Source organism: Magnolia sinica, chromosome 11 (genome assembly GCF_029962835.1).
Source record: "Magnolia sinica isolate HGM2019 chromosome 11, MsV1, whole genome shotgun sequence".
NCBI classification, from domain to species: Eukaryota; Viridiplantae; Streptophyta; class Magnoliopsida; order Magnoliales; family Magnoliaceae; genus Magnolia; species Magnolia sinica.
Genome location: NC_080583.1, coordinates 48,317,599 through 48,329,959, shown reverse-complemented (window position 1 = coordinate 48,329,959; position 12,361 = coordinate 48,317,599). Strand labels below are relative to the sequence as shown.

At 46.2% G+C, this 12,361-nt stretch overlaps 1 pseudogene; it reads left to right on the top strand.

Annotated features, from left to right (window-relative positions):
• The first annotated feature begins 7,272 nt into the window (after positions 1-7,272).
• Positions 7,273-7,882, top strand: LOC131218364 (peroxiredoxin-2-like; annotated as a pseudogene).
• Positions 7,883-12,361: the final 4,479 nt, after the last annotated feature.

Sequence of the window (12,361 nt, the reverse complement as noted above, 5' to 3'; positions counted from 1 at the left end):
TTCCAGGAGATTCCGGGATTGCCACTGCACCGTCATATTGAGTTCCAAATAGACCTTGTGCTTAGTACTACGCTTATCTCGAAGGCCCTATACCGTATGACAACGATGGAGTTGCGTGAGTTGCAGCAGTAGTTGGACGAGTTGTGTGAGTTGGGATTCATTCATCCGAGCAGTTCTCCATGGGGAGCGTTGCTACTCTTTATTAGGAAGAAAGATGGCTCGTTGAGGCTCTGCGTGGATTACCGCGAGCTCCACCGGGTCGCGATTAAGAACAAGTACCCGCTCCCAAGGATAGATGATTTGTTTGATCAGCTGCAGGGTGCATAGTTCTTTTCGAAGATTGACTTGCATACCGGTTATCATCAAATTCGAGTCCGAGAGGAGGACATCCTGAAGATGGCTTTCAGGACGTGTTACGGTCATTTTGAATTTTAGGTCATGTCCTTTGGACTGACCAATGCACCCGCGATCTTCATGCAGTTGATGAACGAGGTCTTCCGTCCATATCTCGATCAGTTTATTGTGATCTTCATCGATGACATTCTGATATATTCGAGGACCCGTGAGGACCATATACTACATTTGGAGATCGCTTTGCAGACCCTCCGTGCCCACCAGCTGTATGCGAAGCTGGAGAAGTGCGAGTTCTGGCAGGAGGAGGTGAGATTCCTCGGTCACGTGGTAACGAGAGAGGGTGTCGCAGTGGACCCCTCGAAGGTTGAGGCAGTGCGTCAGTGGGGTCAGCCCACGACTGCATCTGAGATCCGCAGTTTGCTTGGTTTAGCGGGATACTATCGACGTTTCATTGAGGGCTTCTTCCGTATTGTATCCCCGTTAACCAAGCTTACTCAGAAGCACGCAGAGTTTTTTTGGAGTGACGCCTATGAGCGAGCATTTGTGGAGCTAAAGGACCGTCTGACGTCCGCTCCCAACCTCACTCTTCCCTCTAGGAGTGATGGATTTGTTGTATTTATCGATGCCTCATGTATTGGTTTAGGTGTTGTCCTAATGTAGCACGGTAGGCCTGTAGCCTTCGCATCTTGTCAGCTCAAGGTCCATGAGCTGAACTACCCCATGCATGATTTGGAGCTAGCAGCAGTTGTCTTTGCACTGAAGGTGTGGAGACACTATCTTTATGGGGTCAGGTTCGAGCTCTTCTCTGACCACAAGAGCTTGAAGTATCTATTCTCTCAGTCCGAGCTGAACATGAGGTAGAGACACTGGATGGAGCTCCTGAAGGATTATGATTTTGACCTCTAGTACCTCCCAGACAAGGTAAACGTGGTGGCGGATGCCCTCAGCTGTCAGTCACGAGGCCTGGTGGCACATATGATGATTCAGGAGTGGAGGATGCTCGAGGATATAGCAGAGTACGACTTTGATTTTGTCTACAGTCTTCTATCGTTCAGATATCGAGCCTGTCGATTCAACCCCTCTCTTATCGCAAGGGTGATCGAGACTCAGCAGACAGATGAGTCATTACAGGATTATCGAGTAGAGGCAGCCTCTGAGAGTCAGACAGATTAACAGATTTGATGCTGATGGTGGACTTTGCTTCAGAGGCCGATTGTGTATCCTAGATATTCTTGAGTTGCACAGAGATCTTATGACCGAGTCACATCGATCGCGGTTTTCTATCCACCCTGGCTCAACGAAGATGTACCGTGATATGAGGAGACAGTATTTTTGGACGGGGATGAAGTGTCAGATCGTCAGTTTTGTGGCTGAGTATGACACGTGCCAGCGTGTCAAGGCTGATCACCAGAGACTTCCTGGTCTGTTGCAGCCGTTAAGTGTCCCGACGTGGAAGTAGGAGCACGTATCTATCGATTTTATCATGGGTTTGCCGAGGACTCAGCGCGGTCATGATGCCATCTGGGTTGTTGTGGATCATTTGACGAAGTCGGCACATTTCCTTGCGATTCGTGCGACTTGGCCTTTGGACCAGTTGCGAGGTTATTCATCGAGGAGATTGTGAGACTACACGGCATTCCGATCTCGACCGTTTCTGACCGAGATTCATGGTTCACGTCTCAGTTCTGGAGGAGTTTTCAGAGAGCTATAGGCACTGATTTGCAGCTTAGCACTGCGTACCATCTGCAGACCGATGGCCAGACCGAGAGGGTCAACCAGATCCTTGAGGATATACTTCGGGCCTGCGTGATTGACTTCGGGGGTAGCTAGGATGAGCATCTGCAATTGGCTGAGTTCGCATACAACAACAGCTATCAGGCGACCATTGGCATGGCTCCTTTTGAGGCATTGTATGACAGACCGTGCAGATCTCTGAGTTGTTGGACCGAGGTTGGAGAGCGGCGTCTCCTAGGTCCCGAGTTTGTGCAGGAGACATCAGATGTTATTGATATCATCAGGTAGAGGATGCACATAGCTCAGAGCCGGTAGAAGAGTTTTGCTGATTGCCGACGTCGTCCCTTGGAGTTTGATGTAGGGGACCATGTGTATCTCAAGGTCTCGCCCATGAAGGGCGTAGTTCGATTTGGAGCGAAAGGCAAGCTTACCCCGAGAGTCATAGGACCTTTCGAGATCACTTAGCACATTAGCGCCGTGGCCTATCGTCTTGCCTTACCATCTCAATTGTCTGGCGTCCACAATATTTTTCATGTCTCTATGTTGAGGAAGTGTGGGTCAGACGTAGTTCCTATTATCGACTGGCGGCCGTTGGAGGTTCGTGAGGATGCTTCTTACATTGAGCAGCCAGTTCGTATCCTTGATCGGAAGGAGCAAGTCCTCCGGACTAAGGTCATTCCCTTGGTGAAGGTTCAGTGGGGTCACTATTCCATTGATGAGGCATCTCAGGAGCACGAGGCTGAGATTCGAGAGCGCTATCCCTACCTCTTTGATGATTGATTATATGTTAAATCATATATATTGTCTCCGATTTTATTGATGATGCCTTGTTTCCTCTTCTATCATAAGTTAAGTCTGGTTGCGATGATTATGTAAATTTTGAGGATAAATTTTTTATTTGGAGGGGAGAGTTGTAAGACCCATGTCCTAGTCAGTATCGTTCCGTTGGCCTCCGCGGTCCTTTCGGTCAAATTTCGGCAACCTTTGCACCATATCTGACATTTGCGAGTGATCCTAAACTAGGTCACGCATACCGAAGTCAGCTCGAACCAAAACTTGTTTCATAGCGACCGCGCCGTCATCGCGGTTCCAACGCCGTGACTTGCACACCGAACTGATACCTAGGCTAGGAGATGTGGACCTGCGTTCATTCTGAAGAAACGCCGAGCGTTGCGATTATCGAGGAAATTTCTACGATATGTCCCATCAATCAATGTCAAGTACAAGCCTTACCTCAAGTACAACAACCCATCCCTATTTTCAAAAGTCCACTCTCCTTCCACCTCACCATTTATCTTTTTCCAAATTTCAACCACAACCATACATCTTTTACAAAATTTTCAACCTAACCCATCACCCATCACACCTCACCCATCCATATCACTCCCATCATCTCACTCTCTCTCTCATTTCTGAAATCTCCCAAGCAACTCAAAGCCTCACACGTCCAAGCCACTCCAACTCTTCCCAAAAGCCAAGTGTGGCCCACCCTCTCATCTCTCATCCCCACCATCAAAGTTCCATCATCCACCGTTAAACGTTGAGCATTGGAGCTAAGGAGACTAAGTGACTAAGAAAGAGGCTAGTAAGGTGGGTGATTTACCGTTATTTTCGATTTTAGGGCCCACTTGTTAGTGGGACCCATTTTGATGTATGTGATTTAATCAAGAGGGGCCCATAGTGGCGGGGTCCCTCTATCTCACCGTATTTCTCTCTCTCCCTCCCTCTCTCTCTCTCTCTCTTTCTTTCTCTCTCTCTCTCTCTCTTTCTTTGTGATGGTGTGGATCCCACTAATATGTGTTATATCTACCCTGTCCATCTACATCAAACGGTGTGGCCCACCCTATTGCGGGTGATGATCCACACCATCCACTGTTTGGATGGACCCAATACATCATTCTTTCTATATATTATATTTTATATAATATATACATAATATATACAATATAATATGTATTGTATATATATAATATAAGATATATATTATATGTATATATATATATGTAGGTGGGCCATGTGCATGTGGGACCCACCATGATGCAATTTATCCATGTCGTCTAGTGTCCCTGGACGCTAGACGGGCGAGGCTAGCGTGGAGTATGTGCACTGGCAGGGCGTGTACTTCAAGCTACCAAATAAAAAGTAAGAAAAGTTACTTTTTGGGTGGGCCGCTCATGTACGCCCCACCTTGATGTAAGTATACAATCCAAGTAGTCCATCCTTCTTCTTAGATCATTTTAGGCGTTGAGCCAAAATTTGAGACCAATCCGATTCTCGAGCGGGCCATACCATAGGAAATATTGGTGTTTACCATTGAAAACCACCTGGATCCTTTTTCTTGCTAAAAACAGGCTGCATATTAGACTCTTTTGGTCGGTCTTGAGTCGTACGATCCAATGGTTGGAGTAGATTCGTCTGATGCGGGCCCCACTGTGAAAAACCACAGGAAAACAAAATTTTAAAAAAATAAATACGATGCAGCAGCTTACGCTGCTGCTGTCAGAACACCACAGGCGCAGACGGGCGGTTTGGGCTGGCCCTCACGGCCCAGCCGTGGGCCCCACCTTGATTTTTGGGCTGGCCCTCACGACCCATTTTGTGGGTCCCTTAGGGCCGAGGGCCATCCTCAAAAATCAACTGTATATGGCACTCAGGTGGGCCACACCATTTAAAATCATGTGAAGACATGCCAAAACATATAAAATCACTTGGTGGGGCCTACCTGAAATTTGGATGCCGCTGAAACTTGGTCTGAACCCTCAACCAAGTGGGACACACATAATGGGTGGGCTGGATTTGGGAACCACATTCGGTGGGCCCTAGTTTTCCCAGGTCCACGTGACCTTTTAATATGTTGGATGTCAAATAAAATAGTCGGTGGGCCCCAGGTCTCCATGACCCTATCAACAAGTTGGATGCAAATAAACATCACCGTGGGCCCCCTTGACCATGTGACCATATAAACAGTTGGGTGGCAAATGAACATTCCAGTGGGCCCCGGTCCAGTGGGCCCTACCCTGGTCCACGTGACCCTATCAACAGGTTGGATGAAAAAAAATAGTATGGTGAGCCCCCTGGTCCACGTGACCCTATCAATAGGTTGGATGGAAAATAAATAGTATGGTGGGTCCCCTGGTCCACACGACCCTATCAACAGGTTGTATGGAAAATAAACATTACAGTGGGCCCAAGTTGAGTGGAAAATAAACATTACAGTGGGCCCAAGTTGGGTGGAAAATAAACATTACAATGGGCCCAGGTTGGGTGGAAAATAAACATTACTGTGGGCCCCAGGTCTGAGTGACCTTGTTAATGGGATGGATGGAAAATAAACATTATGGTAGGCCCACTTGGGACCCACTTAAGTATGTATTGTAATCCACACCCTCCATTAGTGTGGGCCCCACCATGATGCATGTGTTTCATCCAAACCGTCCAATCATTTTGAAAATTATTTTAATGTCATGTAATAAGTCCCATCTTGGTATGTTTGTGGGCCGTCCGTTGAGGCCCACCATGATTTGTATAAGGCCCATATTATGAGGCCCATGTGACTAGGCCCATCTTGATGCATTTGTGGCCCATCGTTGAGGCCCACCTTGATATATATATGCGAGACCCATGTATGAGGCCCATTTAATGTACTGGAGGCCCATGGGTCAAGGCCCAATAGGACGTATACAAGGTCCATTGCAATGTGTGATTCATGACAGGCCGTGCCTTGGGAGCAATGTTGGTTTGATGTTCACATTGTAAGGATAATGTTGGTTAAATGTCCATATTACAACTCTCCTAAGGCCCATTAATAGGCCCATACCTGTAATGTGCAGGCCGTCTAGGCCCATATTCGTTTTGATCAGAACCCATTACCACATAACATGCTTAGTATAGATTCATGATTCATGATCATACATATCATATGTATGCCTGATATGAGAAGTGACTGATCATAGCATATGCCTTCGGGCAGATCGTTTATGGGCTCCCTGATAGGTGGAGTTGCCCCACATGAGCGTTCAGTACGCGCAAGATTGTTACATGTCTGATAGTATGACTTATGCACTTGCATTAGTGTGATTATGATTACTGTATGCCTTAATGACATCAGGGCCATAGCCTCCACAGACACATCGTGGGTGGCTGGATTGGATACTGAAAATATTGTTACTAAGCATCGGGGTGTCATAGATGTCCCTAGGTGAAAATTCCTAAACCCAATGGTACGAGAGGATGACTCCTAACGTTGAGACTGAATGGATATATGAGTGCACGCGGGCCGAATACCAGGATGCCGCATCTCCCATTGTGTCGTGGTCGGTTGGAAAGGGGTGTGACCTTACTCGCTCGAGGGTAGGGGGCAATACTAGGCCGAGTTTGACCAGCTCGCGAATGAGTCAGCTATCGACGTGCCGGATAAGTATTGGCAGACTAGGAGGATAGTGAGGTTTCTTACGCTCACTTGGACTGTGTGGCTAGGAGAGCGATAGTGCCATTTGGAGTGTATTGAACCCCGATGATTATCCAGAATGAGAACTGCACTGATACGTGATGAGGATTGGCATGCTTGAGTTGCATCTTGCATCGCATGGCTGTGTTATGGCTAATAGCATTCATATCTTGCACCGCATAGCCTTGGTATAGCTAATTGCATTCATGTACTCATCGCCATGATTCTGCATTACTCTGATCTTACATTCTGAGCACGCTTATATTGCGCACACACTTACACCACTCTCTAAGCTTTTTATAAGCTTATGCACGATTGATGCATGCAGGTGATGCCAGGACGTAGTCGTAGCATAGTAGGAGCAGGAGCATGCAGACAAGCTTTTGGAGTTTATGTCATCATCATTATCTTGTATTTCCTTTCAGACGCATTGTACTTAAAAGTTTTTGATCATAATGGATTTTGTGATGATGTTCTTGTGGTTATTGTTCGTGGGTTATGCTTTTAGTTATGCTCATTATGAATTAAATTGATATTAGAAATCCTCCTTGTAGGATCCTAGGATCAGAACCTGGTAAATGGGTGCCGGGAGCCGAGAATGGGGTGTTACGGAGGCTGTCGGCGCCGGATTTGGCGATCGGGAATTTTGTGAGCCCGGTTTTCGAGTTCGGGGCATGACAAACATTGTTGGGGCCCACCTTGAATGCATGTGGTTTATCCACACTGTCCATTCAAGTTTGTGTATACGCCCTCTCTTTTGTTGTCTGATATCATCTCCGCCTTTGAAAATCGATGGCTCCGATCGCAGTTGGTGACAAGATTCCCTATGGTACCCTCACCCACTTCGACGAGAAAGATAAGATCCAGCCAGTTTCGATTCACTCCCTTGTTGCCGGTAAAAAGGTCATCCTATTCCAAATTCTCGACGCCTTCACCCCAACGTGTAGCATGCAGCATGTGCCAGGTTTCATTGGACCTGGTCTCGAAGGTTTGCTCTCTTGGTTGATGACCTCAAGGTGAAGGTTGTCAATATCGAAGAGGGTGGAAAATTCAGTCTCCAACGCTGAAGACATCATCAAGGCTCTTTGAGTAATTTCTAGACCCATCCAGGTTTTACTCTACTTCTAATAGTCTTTCCTTCTTGTGCTTTTGAGCCCTTTATGAAAGGGCTTTGGATCTATTGATGTTTGGGGTTCCATAGTTGTGGTGTTTTATCAGTAGTTGGATTATATGAAATAATTTGTGTGCTTCTTGCACATGGTTATGTATGAAATTTAGATTGGATGGGATGTTTAGTAGAGATGTTGAGGCTTTGGCCCACCCATTTTGGGTCAAAAAAACCCAAAATCGATGCATATTCAAAGCTAAAGTGGACCATACCACAGGGAAAAGTAGAAGTGTCGATAGGAGATACTCCGGATTGGGTAGGATCGGATTGGTCCAAATCCACTTAGATCAGGTTTTTGAGTCGGGTCGGGTCAGATCAGGACCAACCCGAACTCAACCCGAAAAGATTTCAAATCTGGATGGAGCTACCCGATCCGCACCGATCCAGACCGTCGGTTCGGTTCTGATCGAGTCGGATCCATTGGATTGGGTCTATTTTGCCCAGCTCTACGCAGGATTAATGTATGGCTCATGCATCTTGCATTGTGTGATATGGTTACTATGTACATTAGAGACATCAGGGTAATAGCCTCTACGGGCATATCATGGATGGTAGGATTAGATATTGAAAATACTTGGTTCTAAACACTAGGGTGCAATGATGTCCTTGGGTGGAAGGCCCCGAACCCTTATGGTACTAGGAGGATGCTCCAACATCGAGACTAAGTGGATGCATGAGCGCACGAAGGCCGTATACCAGTAGGCAGCATCTCTCACTATGTCGTGGTCAATTGGAAGGGGGTGTGACCTTACCCGCCTGAGTGAGGGGGCAATGTCTAGGTTGAGTTTGACCAGCTTGAGGAATGGGTCCGCTATTGATGAGCCGCGCCCAATATTGGCAGGAGGATAGTGAGGTCTCTTCCGCTTACCCAGTTGTGCGCTCGGATAAGGGTGGCAAGCTGGTGTAGAGTGTACTAGACCCCGGTAATTATCCAAAGAGGAAATTGTACTGATACGTGGATCTTGATGAGGACTAGCATGCTTGTATTGCATCTTGCATATGACATCAGCCATGTAGGCCTTACACCGCATAGCCTTAGTATGACTGACAACATTGTACTAGACCCCAGTGATATCCTAGAGATGTACGAGATGTACGATACTGATATTCTGACGCCCCGTCACTATTGCACACATGGGCGGACGTTGATGTGGGCGAGGCCTATGGCCTGGGCGAGCTACCAATGGTTGACAGACTATTGTGCTGGAAGGCTACTATGCATACAGTGGGGCGAAACCTTGTCCCACATCAAAAGCATTGTGGTGGTTGTAGGTGGACTCACTGAGTAGGAGTTGTGTACACAACATCTGACTCATTCATTCATTCATTCACTATCCACTCGGGCTGGTGGTGCGCAACTAAATCATTATGTGAACCTTTGCTATGGCCATGATTTTAGTTAGGTACGCGACCAACCTGAGATCAGAAGTTTACCACATCGAGTCTAGTTATCCAAATTTAGGTATAGGTCTGGTTTAGATAGAAGTCCCTTATGATGGACACCACAGCTTGCGATACCACGTACTATCATCCCGACTCCACATGCCAGCTCTACCATCGCCCTTTCATCATATGTCATATAGTAGAAAATGAAATTTAATTATCTTGTTCATGATGATTGGATATTTTAATGATTCATGATCATTTATTATAAGGCCCGTATCCTAGTCCATACCATTTCGTAGACGATCACGATCTTTCCTGTTGAATTCCGGTAACTTGTAATCTGTAAACAGTGTTTGCGCGCAACCCTAAGTCGCATCCCATAGATCTGAGTCGGCTTGACTCAAAACTTGTACCCTAGTGACCACGTCGTCCCCATTGTTCCAATGCCGCGTCTTGTGTACCATTGCAATACCTAGGCTAGGAGCTGAGGGCCTGCGTTTGTCTCGAAGAAACGCCATGCATTTGCAAATCCCGATAGAATCTTTACAACCTATCCCATCAATCAGTCAAGTCAAGTACACATCCCATCTCTAGCCCATGGTTTCTTTCTCTCCAAAACAAGCAACCTACCTAAGTCAACTCTTAAGTCAAATACATCCATCACTCACACCCATCACCTCTCTCTTACAACCATCCTCTCTCTCTCTACTCATTTTCTCAAGCACCAAGAGAGGTGGATGTCCAAGCATTCCCAAGGAGAGAGAGCTTGGTGTGTAGCCCACTTCCTGCCCCAAGATCCCTCATCCTAGCCCTTCAACCTTCATCAACCTCCATCAAAGAGAGAGCCAAGGAGCTTGGCATTCCATAGAACCAAGAAGATCAAACGGTGGGTGTTTTGTAGGGTTAGGATTTTTTTTTTGATGATGGGCCAAGTGGGGCCTACCGATTAATGGTATGGATCCTATTTTGGACCTTAGGCGTGGCGATGGTCCACCATGATTCGTATATCCATCCCATGATGGGGTCATTCTCCATAGACCCCATCATGATGTTTAATTTTCTTATATGAAAAGGGTCATCTAGACCTTGCATTTTGGTGGAGAAGGGATCTCCACCGTTAATTTTGATTGGTGGGCCCACATGTAATGGGACCCACTTGATGTATGTTGTAATGCATTAAAGGGAGGGCCCATAGTGCCGGGGTCCCTCCATCACACGATTCTCCTTCTCTCTCATTTTCCCCTTTATGTGGCCCTCCTTGATGAATGGATTAGATCTACATCGTCCATCAGTGGGCCACGTGTATGTGGAGCCACCTTGATGTATGTGACTGGTGATCCACGTGTACATGGACCCCACCTTGATGGATGTATTGCATCCCTACTATCCCACCATGGGACGTCTAGTAGCATCTACTGCTGGACCATATGAAGAGAAAACACTGCAAAAATCTATCTATTAGACGGACCACATTGCAAAAATTAGCGGAGGATTGAACGTCTACCATGGAAACCCGTTTGGGGTTCCAGAAGTTTTAGATCAATATGAAATTTGTTTCCCCCTTAATTTAGGTCTTTGTGACCTAATGGACAGATTGGAAAATAAACATTATGGTGGGCCTTAGAAATTTTAAACGGTGAAAATCATTATCTCCACTGTTATTTGTGGTATGGTCTAGATGATCTTTCAATGTGATTCATTTTTTGGGTAATGCTCTAAAATGATCTCTAAAAATAGATGAATGCTGTAGATAGTCCTGCTAGGACGATGGGCCCACTTGATGTATATGAGGCCCATTGTTACGGCCCATCTTGATGTATATGAGGCCCATTGTTGCGGCCCATCTTGATGTATATGAGGCCTATTGTTGTGGCCCATCTTGATGTATATGAGGCCCATTGTTGCGGCCCATCTTGACGTATATAAGGCCCATTGTTGTGGCCCACCTTGATGTATATGAGGCCCGTTGTTGTGGCCCTTCTTGATGTATATAAGGACCATGAGTGAGGCCCAAAGAGATGTATGTGAGGCCTAATGTGATGTATATGAGGTCCATTACAATGTGTGATTCCATCATGATGTATGTAATAATGTTTTTGACGGGCCATGCCTTGGGAGCAATGATGGTTTGATGTCCACATTGTAAAAGCAATGATGGTTAAATGTCTGCATCGCAACTCTCCCTAGGGCCCATTGTTAGGCTTATCTTCCCTTAGTGGGCTAACCTAAACCGTTGGGCCCCCATTGATGACAATACTTTCCACAGTCCTTTCAAGTGGACCCCACCTTAGGATATATGATATACTAGTACCTCGAATTGATTATGATAGTCTAACATGGACCATTCTATATAGACTTTATACCGATCAAGCCCTATTCTTGTAAGTGGCATGCAGAGTAAGACTGATCATCACTTGCTATATCTAATAATCATGCTAGTGTACTTATCAGTAAGACACACTAAGAATATGCTTAGTACAGCATCATGATACATGCCCATACGCATCATTTGTATGCCTGTTATGAGGAGTGTTTGATCATAGCATACGCTGATGGGCTGAGATATTTATAGGACTCCTTATGAGATGGAGTGCCCCACATGATTGCGCAGTACACCAAGACTGATGCATGACTAGATGGTATGACTCATGCATCTTGCATTTGTGTGACATGATCACTGTACACCCTAGCGACATCAGGACTGTGGCCTCCATAGGCACATCGTGAATGGCCAGATTGGATACCGAAATTATTGGCTCTAGCACTGTCGGCATATATGATGTGCTTAGGTGAAAGTCTTAGAACCTTTTTGGTACCAGGATATGCTCCAACGTCGAGACCGTGTGCATACATGAGCGCACGAGTGCCGAATACCAGTAGGCCACGTCTTACATTGTATCGTGGTTGGTTGGAAGGGGGTATGGCCTTATCCGCCTAAGTGAGGGGGTTATAATCTAGGCTAAGTTTGACCAGTTCGCAAATGGGTCCGCTATCCAGGAGCAGGGTAGGTATTGGCAGACTACTGGTCAGGTGGATAGTGTGGTCTCTTCCACTTGCTAGGTTGTGCGGCTAGGGAGGCGGTAGTTAGTGTGGAGTGTACTAAACTCCGGTGATATCATAGAGAGGAACTGTACTGATATATGTACTTGATACGAGGACTGCATGCTTGCATTGCATCTTGCATATGACATTTGGCTACGTATGCCTCGCATTGTATGGCCTTGGTATGGTTGATAGCATTCATTCCATGCATCGCATAGCCTTGGTACGAC